Source organism: Coenobita brevimanus, chromosome 13 (assembly GCF_032717465.1).
Source record: "Coenobita brevimanus isolate Jiangsu-jjx chromosome 13, ASM3271746v2, whole genome shotgun sequence".
Taxonomy (NCBI): domain Eukaryota; kingdom Metazoa; phylum Arthropoda; class Malacostraca; order Decapoda; family Coenobitidae; genus Coenobita; species Coenobita brevimanus.
The window spans coordinates 35316732-35333323 of record NC_136966.1 but is presented as its reverse complement, the minus strand read 5'-3'; positions in this window follow the sequence as shown (position 1 = coordinate 35333323).

Genomic DNA, 16592 nt, shown 5'->3' with positions numbered 1-16592 from the left:
AATGAACCATTATTTGGAAGCCTATGTTGTAATACTATGGTTATAAAATATCTACCATGTGTATGACATGTTCATCATTATCAGTATAATACGTTTACTTGCATTATACTGATTGGAGACCAGTTAGAAATGCACATTGACAAATTATCACTGGGTTTGGTTCGCCAGAACAGCCGACTGGATCTCGGTCAAGTTCATAGCTACCATTGATACCAGATAAAACACCAAACATGTTGGTGGACTAGGTGGCCTCGAGTCATCTGCTCGCAACTGTACGTATTGATTTTCTATAGTTTGTTTTTCTTAGTTTGTCTACGCTTTTTCGGTATTTTCCAAGGTTGCATAATTGCTGATTAATTCCCTTGGGACCCTTTTTTAAGGCTTAGTTTATATTGCCCAGATATTATTGAAAATGTTATATAGCTCCATATTTTGTTATTTTATATAAAAATATATATACACTATATACAACATTAACTATATACACTCACGGGTTGTTCATTTGTACGTATCGTGGGCAATATATGTGTCAGCACTGTGTGGAAATCTTTGTTTTCACGATTGTGTGGAAGATGTTGTTCATTCTTGCTACCGTCATTTGTGTTGGCCATTTTCTTTTTCTTTTCCTAGTTCTCCTTGTAATTTAATTTGTCTGTTTCCACTAGGTAGCTTTAATGTATAAATGTTTAATACACTTCTTTTAATCGCTCGCTGAGTAACTGTGATAGTATATTTTCTTTATTACTTTATGGATGTAATAACTTATAGCTGTATGTATGAAACACGTATTTTATGTAGGTATAAATGGTAACACTCGTTGGAAGTAAATAAATGCTATAGTAAATAAATGAATATATACAGTGTAGACTATTTATTGCTGGTGCAAGTATTTAGTAATTGAATTATGCAGATAAGTGCAATAGGTATGTGTACATAAGTTGTAACTATACAGCACGTTTTATATGTTTGTGCAGAAGTTTTTTGTCTACCACTGTGTATTTCCTAAATGAAGTAACTATGTAACTCACTAGTTTTTACCGTGGTGGTGATGGTGTGAGTGGTGGTGTCACACATGAGTTGATTGACGCGTCATCGTCTCAGCAAACACACATAGTGACGTCGACTTCTCATCCTCTGGTAGCTGTGCTGAGTAAATGAGTGAAGAAAGGTGAGAAAGATGAGCTGTGAATATGGGCTTGGTATTTGCTTCGTCGTCTTGACCTCTTCACTCCTTGCGTCAGCGTGGTGATGTTAGTGAAGGTAGGGGGCGGTTGCAGAGAAGGGTGGTGGTCTGGTGGTTGTTGCTGTGTTCTTGCTTTTCGTTTTCTTGTTTTGTTTTTCTTTCCCAATTTATTCTCGGTCCTTTTTTTCTTGTGATTTACTCGTTGTGGGATGAAGAATGTCACTATTTGTAGGTGCGTGTAGAAGATTATAGAGACGACTCGTAGACTTGTTACTTGTAGTTGATCGTAGATGGTTGTAGTTCCTTGGTTCGTCGTAGAAATTAGAAGATTGTTTGTATCAACATTTTGTTAAACTACTGGCAAGGCGTCATGTGACCTCTTCACCTCTACATCAGCGTGATGATCGGGGAGACAGAGGGGTGGTTGGAGAGAATACTGTCAGGAGCTGGTTGTGAGTTGTTGGTTGTAAGAGGTATTGTTTGGTTTCTGTCTTGATAATGTAGACTCAACTGTACACTAGTAGACTCGTAGGCTTGTAGACCCGTGGACTCAGACTTGTAGACTCGTAGCCTAAACTCGTAAACTTGTAGACTCGTTCTTCTTACTGTAATCTCGCTCGTGGTTACTGGATCATAGAATTGTAGTTTCTTGATCGTGTAAAATCAACTGTAGAACTGAAGCTGATATTGGTTACAGTCTCGCTTGTGTAGAACTGAAGCAAATCTTGGTTAGAGTCTCACCATCTTTTGTAGAAATTCACTGTAGATTCGTAGACGAGGTTCGTACTTTCGCTGCCACCATATCTTGTAGAAATTTCGTAGCTTCTTGTAGTGTGTTTTGTAGATCAATTATGCATATATTAGACTCGTGAACGAGCGGTTGTTATACGTGAGTAGTTTTATAAGTAGATAATCTTCGTTCCCTTTGTCATGCAGTGACAGGAGAGGTAGAGATTAGTATGGGACTATTTTTATTTGTCTTGGAAACAGTAACAAAGTCTCTCACACATGAGTGAAGTACAGGGTTCCGCTGTTACCTCCCGATTGTCTCAATCTCTCTGTCACCCTCTCGCCCCTGCTGCTAGCCTCCTTCTCCCCACTACATGTCGGTTCTATGGCTAACCCCTTTCTGATCTCTGATTCCTACATTCTCGTTAGCAGGGGTCGTGTCACGTGGGCTCTACTGTCGTGGAAGCTTCTAGAACTCTGTATCTCTGTACTGCTTCCGGTGCACTTCTAGCATTCTTTCACTTAAGAGTTGCAAGCTCATTTCCTTTCTGGTTGATTCTCACTGATACACTTCCTATCTCACACCCTGGCTTTGTGCTTCTATCTATTTAGCTATCTATCTATCAATCTATGAGTTGTATTATTATAATATGGAGTTCTGACATCATCACCCTCAGCATAACTTGCTAACAACAGTGGATTTGATATCTAATACAGTTGTTCTTTCAATAGGTAAAGACGAGGCGAATTATTCCACGAATCATGTTCCTGTTGATATGAAGAGGATCACCTAACTTACACCCTCGACATGTAATCAGACAGTGCCTGATCGCGCAACAGCCTTAACGGCAATTGTCCATCTATCTATCCATTGCCTGACGCCATAATCCCGTAAGGGGTGACCACAAACAAATCGCCTCCATGTCGCTTTTTCTCCCGCCATTTCGCTGCCCTGCTCCCGACTCACACACCCCTCTCTCATATACCTCTCTACTCCATCCCTTCATATCATCCTTGGCCTCCCCCTCCCTCTCCCCCCCTTCCAACTCACTCACATACACTCTTCTTGTCAGTCTCTCACTCTCCATCCCCTCCACATGGCCAAACCACCTTAATGTGTTTCTCCTAACGCTTCCTATCACATCCACATCCACACCACAACACTCCTTCACTTCCTCATTTGTCAGTCCGTCTCTCCATTTAACTCCACATGCTCCTTTCAAATAACACTTTGCCACTGCTCTCACTCTTGACTTCTGTCCTTTCGACAGAGTCCAAACTTCACTTCCATACGTTAGAGTTGGTATCACAATACTTTTTCACTTCCATGCTCACTTCCCTGTTTCTTATCACTGCTTTCAAGGAACCAGCAACCTCTCTTCCCTGCTGCACCCATTCAAGCACTTCAACCTCTAAACTTCCATCCTCACTCATCACGCTACCCAAGTATTTAAAAGCACACACGTTCTCCATTTCCTCCCCATCCAATCGCACTGTACATTCACTGACTTCACTTCTCTCAAAGCCATCATTTTACTCTTCCTTACATTCATCATTAGATCTGTTTCTTACACACTGTCCCAGACTCATCCACCAAGCCTTGCAGCTCCCCTTCGTCTTCACTTAACAACACAGTATCATCTCCAAACAACAGTACAGGGAGTTTCCAAACACTGCCCTCTCTCACCACAGTTGCTCCAACATCACCCTCCTACCCTGCATCTCTTTTATAACCCCATCCATTTACAGACTGAACAACCATGGAAACATGACACATCCTTGTTTCAGTCCAACCTTCAAATAGAAAAACTCACTCAGTTCACTATCCACACGCACTGCAGCCTTAGCACCCTTATACATATTCTTCACGGCATTTAACAACTTCCCATCTACTCCATGTATTCTTAATATTTTCCACAATCCTTGTCTATCCACCCTGTCATATGCTTTCTCCAAATCCTTGAAGGCTGCATACAACTTCTTTCCCTTCTCTAGAAACTTTCCCACTAAAAATGTAAGAATGAATTTCTGATCTACACAATCTCTTCCCCTCCTAAAACCTCCCGTTCTTCTCCAACTAATTCCTCTGTTATTTCCCTAACTCTGTCAATAAGTATCCTACCATATAGTTTTCCTATTACACTAAGGAGGCAAATACCCCTATGATTACCACATACTTTCCCGTTTTCCTTTTTACAGGGGAATAATTATACCTGACTTCCAATCCTCGGGGACTCTACCTTCCTTCCAAGCCAATCTGCACATCTTCCACATCCATTCTATTGCTATCTTTCCCCCATGCTTCAACACTTCATCAATTATTTCACCACACACTCCATCAATTACTAGGGCTTTCTCCATTTTAACTTTCTTCATTGCTTCCACTACTTCCATCGTACTGATTTCTTCCTCTCCTCCCAATTGTACAGGATATAATATGTCTATCTATCTATCTATATACCTAGGCTGCTTCCCCCAAGGAAAGGGAGGTAGCCGAGACAGGACGACTCACTCTCCATTTACTCATCCATTCAAACACATTTATTCGCATCTTAGCCCCAAAGGGGAGAACGGACAGATCCTCACCGCACCACACCGCACAAGGGTCAACTGCACAATGCAATCAGTGACATCCGCAGCAGGGCCCGACAGCAGAACTGGTTTACCCCTGCCACATCATAATACACCCATCCCCTTACCCGCACCTGACCTGACTAGCTGATCAGACCAAATGCGGGAGAATATCCCCTCAGGGCTGCGTCATCACTTATTCATTCACAATTCCTCTCCATTTATTTCTGTCACGCACAGCCACTCTTCCTTGCTCAACAGACATCCCTCTCGCATCCAGCGCTCTCTTCACACTGTCCATCCATCCTATTCGTGGTCTTCCTCTCAGCCTTACACCTCTCACATCAGATCTAATTATCTTACCGAAATTAATTTGGACGTAGTGGAAGATCTACCAATAATGTTACAGAAATTATCAGGACCACTTAGAACTCTGGAAGCAGTATTAACACACCCTTCCTCACATGATCACCCCACACGGGAAGTAGCTGAATTAATTAAGACTGGAAGCTAGAACAGGCTAAGCACATAATGATCACCATGATCCAGGACATCCCATCAGTGGGGAGTATCGCACTTAGGGCAGGAAACGACATCACAAATACACGTAACAGACGTGGTTTGTTCAACTTAGATGGATCAATTATGGGCAACATTTTTGGACTGCCTTCAGAAAATGATCTAGAGGAAATAAATAACAAATTTAACAAAAATTGCAAAAATTCTCTCATATCAGCATATGTTGGCTGGTACCCAGAACACCTTAATGTTGACGACTGTATAGAACCTCAGGAAGGCAGAAGCATGAACTCTAGGAATTGTGGAGAAACTAAATGCACTGGAAGGAAACAATACACTATTCCAACACCTCTCAGTGATCATGGAACATAGTGACGTAATAATACTACAGTTAGACAATACTAGAGCTCATTATCAGTCTTGCATGAAGGGAAATGCTGATGCTGGTAGCAGAAGGATCACCAGTAATCTACTACCCATTCACAATCTCCGTAAAATAATTACTGAAGGCATACATAAGCATGGTTTGAAACCCTTGTTTGAGAAAAGAAATCTGATGCTACATTATCCATATTTGGAAGCAAAACTCACAGCAACATCGATAGTAGTTCATGTACCGTTCCTGACAGATGAATTTTTCAGTCTATCAAATATACCCTTTTCCTCCTAAGAAAGATGACTCATTAGTCACCATCAACATCAAAACAGAAGTCATCGCAGTCTCCAAGAAACAGGACGCTGTCACTTTCACTAGTGAAACAACAATTGAACACAAACGTCGTACATCATTGCCTACATTTCATCTTTGTACTGCGTACATCTTCACGTTTCAGCCAGCTGAGACAGTCCCTTGTGAAATGGCTATCATAAAGATCATGACATCCCTCATCATTGCAACTTCACATTTGCTACAGATAAACTCATCGATCATCAACGCATTGGACATTCACAGTTCTTCTATTTCACTCAAAATACGTGAGTTTTTGTGACTTGCCCAGACACACCTCCAGCCTGCACATCAGCATCTGGTTTATACATCACACCAGACAACTGTGCAGTTCTGATGCCTACACTATCCACTTTGCCCACTAAAAACCATTATGCCATTCTCAACTGCACACACAAGTACTTTCGGCCATTACCCAGGATGAACTTTAATATAAGTGCACATAATAAATTGACTTCACCCAAGTATGAAACCATGCAAATAATAAATCAGACAATACAACCTTGGGAAGAATAGAGTAGGATTATATTCAACCCATATATATATATATATATATATATAATATATATACAGTAATCCCCGTACTATCCAGACGCCCACTTTCCGGACATCCCCACTTACCGGACATAATCGTCCCGGGATCCAATATTCCCCAAATGGTCCGAAAACCGCAAAAAATTTAAAAAAAATCCAACTTTTTCCCGCCCATAATTTGAACTTGGCGCACACGACGCGGGACAGCTTTGTTTCGGTGCGTCATTCCTCTGATGTCTGCTAGAGCACCCCTGCATCCTCCCCACTTACCGCCTGTCTCTTGTCGTGAGTGCATGCTCATCGTCATGGCTGCCCACGTGCTCGCTTTTGTGGTGGTGCCTTACCTGCTGCAGGCTCTTCTGCTGCTCTCATGCCTCTCCTTCGTGTGTGTGATGATGGCCCCGCTGCCTGAAAAGAGGAAGAGAGTGGTTTTGACTCTGGAGAAGAAGTGGGAGATATTGGAGAAAGCAGATGTGGGATGGTCTTCATCACGCATTCTTCATGAGTTCAACCTGGCCCGATCTACTTTGTTTGATATCAAGAGATCCCGAGACAAACTCATGCAGTACATGGCTGACTTCTCGTCGAAAAGTAAATGCAACTGGAGAGGAAGATGATGTTTACTCCCAAGTTTGCTGAAGTCAACCTCTCCACGTTGATTTGGTATCGACAGCAACGTGCTGCTGGTGTGATGGTGCATGGTACGGAGCTGAAGGCTGCTGCTGAGAAGTTTGCAAGGCTTCACGACGCCCTAGACTTCAAGGCATCCGAGGGTTGGCTCTTCATGTTCAAGTTACGACATTGCCTTACCAACCGTAAGTCTCATGACGAAGCTTTGGACGCTAACGAGGATGGAGTAGTGGAGTTTCGGCACAAGGTGAAGGGCTTAATCGACAGGGAGGGCCTCACTCTCAGTCAAGTCTACAACGCTGACGAAACTGGTTTATTTTATCACTCTTTGCCTACAAACACTCTAGCCGAGGAGACGGAGAAGTGTGTACCTGGCCTCAAGCTCCCCAAGCAAAGGATATCTGCTTTGTGTTGTGCTAATGCTAACAGCATGCACCGGCTTAAGCCCGTTATTGTTGGCTGTGCAAAGCAGCCTCGGTGTCTTCGTGGGGTGATGGATGTCCTTCCTGTTGTTTGGTACCATTCCTTGAAGGCATAGTTCACAGCCCACATCTTCAAAGACTAGTTCCACCGCCATTTCGTCAAGGAGGTCATACATTACCATAGAGAAACTGGGAATCACACGCGACCAGATAAAGGCCCTCCTTCTCCTCGGCAATGCACTTGCCCACACATGCGACAATGACTTGGTGGCTGAGAATGGCCGCATTAGGTGCATGTTTCTGCCACCTAATACTGCTCCTCTCATCCAACCAATGGACCAAGGAGTGATCGTGGCAACGAAGCAGCTATACTGACGGAAGTTCCTGGACGAGGTGATGGTTGTTCTCGAGGACGAGGACAAGCGCAGGGAGGGATGGGATGGGACACGTGAGGCCAGCGGACTTGGAAAACCTTCGCAGCTACAACATCAAGTGTGCCATTTACAACTGGGCCAGTGAATGGAAGGAAGTCCCTGTCAAGACTAGAAAATGGTTGGTCTCATCTGCTTCTCGGAATGGATGTGGAGCACGATTTCCTAAGTTTCGACGTGGATGACTTCCATGCACGTCTACTCTACATGCGCGTGGGGACGATGTTGATGTGGACGAAGTGCGTGATTGGTTGGATGATGACGAGGGCGATCCAAGGTATCAGACCCTGTCTGATATCGAGATCGCATCTTCAGTTGCAGGTGTCAGTACCCAGCATGAAGATTCCAATGAGGACGGCGACGATGATGCGGACTCCTCTCAGCATGACACTACTCCAGCCATCCCCAAGCTGAGCGTACTCCGGGAACACCTAGAGTTCGTTCTGGACTACCTGGAACACCCGGACTGCGACAGGGAGATGGGGCCCTTGGGACTTGTGGAGGAAGTGCATGCTTTCAGGCAGCGCATCATTAATTGTCAGAATCGTCGTTCCTTGCATCAATCAACGATTGACAGCTTTTTCAGGCCCGTGACTCCCGCTGTGCCCAGCCCTGGCTCCACTCCATTACTCCCCAAGACAGGCTCTCATGCTCCGAGCCACAGCCCAGCACATCAACCACGGTGGAGTCACCCCTTGACGTGAGTTTGTGTACCTACTGGAGTCGTCTCCAGTGGGTACGCCATCATCACGACCCAGCGACGCACCCCTAGGTCACCTCCCTGTGCTACTCTCAGACTCTGACAGTGATTAAACGGCAAGAACTTCTCCACTAGACCACATGGGAATTTAGTGTTGTGCAGTGAAAGAAAAACAGTGCATACAGTATTGTTAAGAAATTAGAAATCTGAGTAAAAAGACAAAGATTTTTTGGACTATAAATGTAACGTAAATTAACTTGAGTGTGTTTTGTTTAGAAAATGATTTTATGAGTGGAAAGACTTAAAGTGCAGAGTGCAAGACTTATTTCATTAAGTTACAATGGAGCATAAGTAAGACAAGAGTGCGCAGTGTTAAGAGAATGGACTTCTGAGTGCGAATGACTAAGTTAAGTGCAAGACTTCATGAACAGTGTACTGCAAGTGCTTCAGGAAATCCTTCTTACTGTCAGAGTCTGAGAGGAGGCGGTTATTCATCAAGATGGCCAGAGACTTGTTGTAAGTACCCAGAATGTTTCATACTGTATTGTACTGCATTTTCCATACTGTACTTACCTCTAACACCTCACTTCACTCTTTTATGTCCCTTATTGGTGTGAATAGTGTCTTAGGTGCTATGCATGTGCAGTAGGGAAGTGTTTTTCTGAGTTAGGCTTGGTTAGGGTCCATAACTACCAGTCCAGGAGCCAGGGACTTGTAAGTACCCAGAATGTTTAATATTGTATATGTTAGAACTCCATATTATAATTACAAATCATAATAGATAGATAAATAGATATATAGATAGACAGAGAGACATAGAGGCAAGAAGTCAGATGATGAGAAGGTACTGTGTCTGCGAGAATCAAGCAATGCTAAACATGCTTACACACTCTTAACTCAAGGAATGCTTTATAGGCACACGACAACACCTCGTGATCATACACACATACTCACACACAGGCTTCTAGAACTTTCCAACCACAGTGTAACACATGAGACACGACCCCTGCTACAGCAGAATTTAGGAAGCAGAGGCAGAAGGAGACAGGCCATAGAACAGGCAGGTAGTAGGGAGAAGGGCTTAGCAACATGGAAGAGAGAGAGAGAGAGAGCGAGACAGGAGGTAGCAGGCGGGACTCTACTTATACTTCACTCGTGTGTGTGAGACTTTGTTAATATTTCCAAGACAAATAAAAATAGTCCCATACTTATCTTTACCTCTCCTGTCATTGCATGACAAATGGGAACGAAGATTATCTACTTACAAAGCAACTCACGTATAACAACCGCTCGTCCACAAATTCAATATATACAAAACTTCTCTACAAGTTACTACAAAGTCTTTTGTGACATATAAACCTACTTCAAAATCCTCATTTTATGGTTCTTTTGCATTTATTTCAGTCTTTTATGTCCCTTATTGGTGTGATTTGGGTCTTAAATAGGTGCTATGCATGTCCACAGGGAGTTGTATAGGTGTTTTTCTGAGTTAGGGTCCATAAATACAAGTCCAGGAGGCTGGTGCCCACTATCCGGACAGGACCACTTTCCGGACATGCCTTTGGCTCTATTACGTCGGATATTGGAGGGATTACTTATATATATTGTTACAGAACAGAGAGAGATAATGAACACTTCAAGTGAGAATACTAAAATCACTACTGTCCTCCAAAGTTCCAGGTTCAAAACAAAAGAGTTAGGTAAAATTATAAGTTAAAGTTAAATGCTCAAACTAACAACTAAACACTCAGGACTCATAAGGATAATGTAATGGCAAAACAGGTTACATATATGGTTAACTGCAATAGCCTCAAATAACATGAATTTAGCAAGAGCAAATTTATCTAAGTCAGCCCTGATAAATGAGAAAACCGGATAATGCTCAGTTAAAGCAAGATATATTATTACAGATACAAAATATTAATAATATTGGCTGACATCAAAAACCCTACATGAATCACAAAAAACCTTACCAGGCCCACGAATTAACGCCTTAGGCCATACAGTACAAGAAAAATGGTAACAACACTTATACTCAAATTATACAGCAGCTAGATGGCTGGAGACTTCCTGAGCACTCACAAAAATAATAATACACTATACAGGGGAGGACAGAGATGTGAACAAAATGAGGAGTAGATCTAAGTGGCAATTAATGCAGAGACTGAGCTCATTATATAGGGGCCGGCAGAGCTTGATACAACTTGTAAGAAGGACACGCAAATGAAGCGATAGGGGACAAAGAGTTGACACTCCTGCTCTGAACAACAGAAAGAACGACTTACACTACTATAAGGGGGAGGAGGGGGGAGTGAGGTAGAACACGTAAGCCTGGTCACTATGGAAGCCACGAGGCGAAGCGTAATAAAAAAAGGCAGCATACTGTACGTTAGAATTATACAAAGGATGATGAAATCATAGGCTATGTAACACCTCCCCACAAAGAAAAAAATTTACAAAGGAAATTTCTTATTACTCTAAAACAATCTGTCTAAAGTCTAGATAAGCAATCTGCAATAACATTTTCTTTCCCCTTGACATGTATGTCTAATGAATACACCTGAAGAGTTGACTCCATCTTGTCAATCTCTGATTTTTATCTTTAAACTTACTAAGGAATTTCAGTGGTTATGATCGGTATAAATGACTATGGGGTCAAAACCAAAGCACAAATAAATTGAAAAAGCTGTAAACCCAATATCAAGGCCAAAAGCTCTTTCTCAATAGTTGAGTAGTTCTTTTGAGGTGGAGTGAACTTCTTACTGTAATAAGATACAGGGTGTTCAATACCCTGATCATCCTCTTGCAGCAAAACAGCCCCAGCTCCTATATCACTTGCGTCAACAGCCATCTTAAAAGGCTTAGCAAAATTTGGAGTAGCGAGCACTGGCTGACTTAATAGGATAGCTTTAAGTTTACTGAAAGAGGATTCACAATTATCGGTTCAAACAAATTTAACTCCCTTTTTCAGTAGGTCTGTAAGTGGTCTATCTATATACCTAGGCTGCTTCCCCCAAGGAAAGGGAGGTAGCCGAGACAGGACGACTCACTCTCCATTTACTCATCCATTCAAACACATTCATTCGCATCTTAGCTCCAAAGGGGAGAACGGACAGATCCTCACCGCATCACACCGCACAAGGGTCAACTGCGCAATGCAAGCAGTGACATCCACAGCAGGGCCCGACAGCAGAACTGGTTTACCCCTGCCACATCATAACAGACCCATCCCCTTACCCGCACCTGACCTGACTAGCTGATCAGACCAAATGCGGGAGAATATCCCCTCAGGGCTGCATCATCACTTATTCATTCACAATTTCTCTCCATTTATTTCTGTCACGCACAGCCACTCTTCCTTGCTAAACAGACATCCCTCTCGCATCCAGCGCTCTCTTCACACTGTCCATCCATCCTATTCGTGGTCTTCCTCTCAGTCTTACACCTCTCACATCAGATCTAGTTATCTTTTTCACCAATCGCTCATTATCCATTCTCTCCATATGCCCAAACCATTGCAACACCCTCTGCTCAACTCTACCAGCCATCTCCCGAACAACTCCAGTTCTCCTTCGCACTTCATCATTTCGCACTCGATCCATACGCGTCACTCCACACATACTCCTCAGACATCTCATCTCCATTACATTCAAACTTTTCCTCTCTGCTACACCCATATTCCATGTTTCAGCCCCATATAACGCAGTCGGTACCACAACACCCTCATACAGCCTTCTCTTTACATCCATTCTAAGCGAACGACATTTAAACACTTTTTTATTCCTCCCAGCACCTTTCCTACTTCATTTATGCATCTATTCTTCCATCCACAGCAACATGTGACCCTAGATATTTAAAACAATCTACCTCCTCAAGCAACTCACCATTCAAAACTATATTCATCCCCCTACCATCTATCAACCTCGTACACTTCATCACTTTACTCTTATTCTCATTTACTTTCAATTTCCTCCTTTCACACACCCTTCCAAACTCCTCTACCAACTGTCTCAATCTCTCCTCTGAATCAGTCACCAGTGCAGTATCATCTGCAAACAGCAGCTGCTTCAGATTCCACTCTCCTCCATCAACATTTAGTAAGTGGTGATACAAGAATTGAAAAGTTAAGAACAAATCTTCTGTAATAACCTACCATTCCCAAAAATCTTTGTAGCTCTTTCCTACTTTTAGGTCTGGGAAGATCACTTATAACCTGAACCTTACCTCCTGGTGGTGCAACGTGTCCATTACCAATTACGTACCCAAGGTACTGAACTTTAGCTTGACCAAACTCACACTTTGATAAATTAGCTTCAAGATTAGCCTGAACCAAACGCTCAAGAAATTTACTGACATGGCATAGGTGATCTTTCCAGTTGTCACTGAAGATTAATACATCATCAATATAAACAACACACCCTGCCAAACCCTCTGTTACAACATTCATGAGCATCTGAAAAGTGGCTGGTGCATTCTTCATACCATATGGCATTACAGAACATGCAAAAGTCTTTCCTAGTGTTACAAAACATGAGATCTCCCTAGCACGTTCAGTCATAGGTACAGTTGCGAGCAAATGAATCGAGGCCACCTCCTCCACCAGCATGCTCGTGTTGTATCTGGTAACAGTGGCAGCTATGAACTTCATCAAAGTTTAGTCGTCTGCTCGAGCGAAACAAACCTAGTGACGATTTGTCACTATGTCGTTCTAACTTTCCCCTAATCAATATTATCCATGTAAATGTATTATACTGATAATGATTAACGTGTCATACCCATTATATATACAATATATTAAAACCACATTATTATTATTACATAGATACCAAAATGATGATGCATTCATGCATGTGAGACACACAGGTAGCGGAAGTGATGCAGCATTTTGTTCAGTTATCGTCGTGAACCAAATATCCTTTACCAGTTCTCCAAAGATATGTCGTAGGGTTATCAGTTTCCCCGCAAAGTAGCATTATTACAAAATTCGGTGGCGACCCTCTCCCATCCTCATCGGCCTGAGACACATAGCCGGGGTGTCTGCAGGTAGTGAGGAGGGGAAGCAGGGGGAGATGGTAGTGAGGAGGATGGTGGGTGGGGAAGAGCTGGAAGGAGGAGGAGACGAATGTTGGCATAAATTGAAATGAATGTAAGGGAAAGGTTGAAGACTGCTTTTTGCCACTAAAGGGAGAAGGAGACAGAGAGGAGAAACAGCATGCACGAAAAAAAAAGAAAAAAGAAACAAGAGCGAAAGGAAGAATAGAAGAGGAAATGAAATGCACTGGCTGGGAATCAAGGAGGCGCCAAAACTCATAGAATATTGCCCACATTTAAGCAAACAACATCCCCATACTGGGTGATAGTGTGGTAGCTCAAGTTGCTGGAAAATGTGGTATAGTTGTGAATGTGGCACTGGCAGTAGTAGCGAGACTAGGCATAAACAACAAAGAGATTAAGTAGTCATATTTGTATAAGTTCGACATGTAATAAAATATAGATAGTTGATCATGAATTGTCATTTGTCAACGCATTAACAGCTGCATAGTGTTATATATGTAAATACTGAGATATTATTATGAAGTTGTCGTTGTTGTGTTGCCAAATCAGAAAGCATACACTCTTATTAAATCAAACAATGATGTCCGAATGATCTTATTATTGGTGTTATTTATAATATTGTCAGGAATAAGTGACTGTGGTCACTCAAGGAAGGTTACTTAACTACAAACTGTAACACCACTTTATCAGGCAGATCGATTAAAAACTGTACAGTCAATTCAAATTTAACATACAGTAATGGACGTTTGTGGGCAACATTTTAAATGTTATATATTTATGACATTTGACTGCATGCAGAGCTGATTCAGCGTATGTGGGTTATTCAGTACTCACTCCAGCCTCCACGGTTGTTGATGACAGCCTGAAGTCAATCAGACATGTTAGCAACATGCCTGTGGACCAGTGGGGGATTTGCCCGGAACAGTTCCCACTGTTCATTTGTGTGTTGTGAGAGTTGTTCCGACGTCCTCTCCTGTGCCGGCTCCAATGTGTTGATAAGATTGGCCCATATATTTTCTATGGGGTTCATGTCACACCCTTTACTAGGCAGCTGAAGAAGCTGCAGATTGGGGTGATCAGCAAACCATTCCTGCACAACACGAGCGGTATGTATGGGGCATCTATCATGCACGAATATAACTGGGCTAGTGAAAGGATAATTTCTTGCATGCAGAGATGGCAGAAAGAAGTCCTCTAAGATAACTATGTATCTGGCAGAGGTGAAGCGACCTTGGATGTGGGTTAGGTCCCCCATACCATGAAGACAAATCCACCCCCACATGTTACATGTAACGTGGCCGCTTCGTGCTACCTCGTAGATGTTGCGCGGATGAAACCTGGGAAAAAAGTTACAGACCGTAAGCCATCCACAGGACTATGAGGTAATGATGGATATACAAAGGTGGTGGGTTTTACACTTTAGTGGGAATTGTGGTACTAAACATTTCCGCATTTTGAGATGCCTTGAACAGCAGCGGCCTCAGGATTGTTCGAGAGAATAGAGAGGAATGTATTTTATTTAGCAAATTACATAACAATATTACAGTATTGTATCTATCTATCGATTCATTAGAGCCTAGAACACTGGTCAGCATAAGGGATTGGCAAGCACCTGTATCACGATATATTTGAACTGATTTCCTGTCATTACTGTCCAGAGGACTGACAAAACCATCAGACAGGAAATTAGCACATGAACTCTTGAGTGTCACCCACGTTACTGCTCAAAAGAGGAGCTCCATCATGAGAATTTAATTTACCTCTCAAAGCAGGTTCAGTTAACTCGGTTAAAGAATTCGGGGAACTCTCAAGGGTGGACACTAGACCAATTGACTGAATATTTAAAGACTCCTTTTTGTTCACATCACGCTGTCTCCTGAAACATTTCTCCGTAGTATGACCAAGCTTACTACAATAAGTACATTTACTTTTCTAAAATATAGAGGTGGAGCTGGTATTTACTTCCTGAGAAACATCATCTTTATTCTCTTTCCTGTTACCTGTACTCTGAGTAGAGGCAACATACTTACTCTCAGCTTTCCTTTTTTCTTTAGAATATCTCTTATGAGTGAGAACATATTCATCAGCTAAAACTGCAGCATCAGACAAATTATCTATTCTTTTCTCATCAAGATATAGGCTTACATCATTATTAATACACCTTTTGAAGTCCTCCAGCAAAATCATCTGCTCAAATTTATCAAAATCAGAATTTACATTCTTAGAATTTAACCACTGCTCTAACAGATCTTCTTTGATTTTTGCATACTCAACATGGGATTGCTTATCTTGCTTATAAGTTGTCCTAAATTTTATTCTATAGGCTTCAGGAACAAGCTCATAGGCCTTAAGAATCAAGCTTTTAACTACATCATGATTATCAGATTGATGCTGAGGCAAAGATGCATAAGTTACTTGAGCTTTACCGGTGAGAACAGTCTGAAGGAGTACTGGCCAATACTTTTTTGGCCAATTACAACCTGTAGCTACCCTCTCAAACAACTGAAAATACTTTGTTAAATCAGATTCATTAAAAGGAGGGAGAAGTTTAACATTTTTAGCCACATCAAAATCATCAGAGCTAGATGATCCAGTTCCACTTTGTTTCATGCGATACTCATGGTCTGCCTGAATCCTAGCAATTTCAATTTGTGCCTGTGCCTCCTGAATACGAGCCTGAGACTCAGCCTCCTTAGCACGAGCCTCCTGCAGGGCCAGCTGTAACTTAGCTTTTTCAATCTGCGTTTGCTCATCTGGAGGAGTTACATTAAACAAGCTTTTATTAATCTTGTCAACAATTTGATCTTTAGACTGATGAAAGCGAACACCAATTCCCAATTGTCGAGCAACAAGCTTAAGTTCATTCTTTGTTCTGTTTACTACATCACACACTGTTTGCACATTTGACAAAAAATCTTTGGTATCATCAAGAGTAGTAATAGTAGACATCATGAATAAATCACAGTTACAAAATATCAAGCAATATCCTTATGAAAATATCCTGAATATCCTGATAAGAGGTCGCCAAATTTATGTTACATAACAGAGAGAGATGATGAACACTTCAAGTGAGAATACTAAAATCACTACT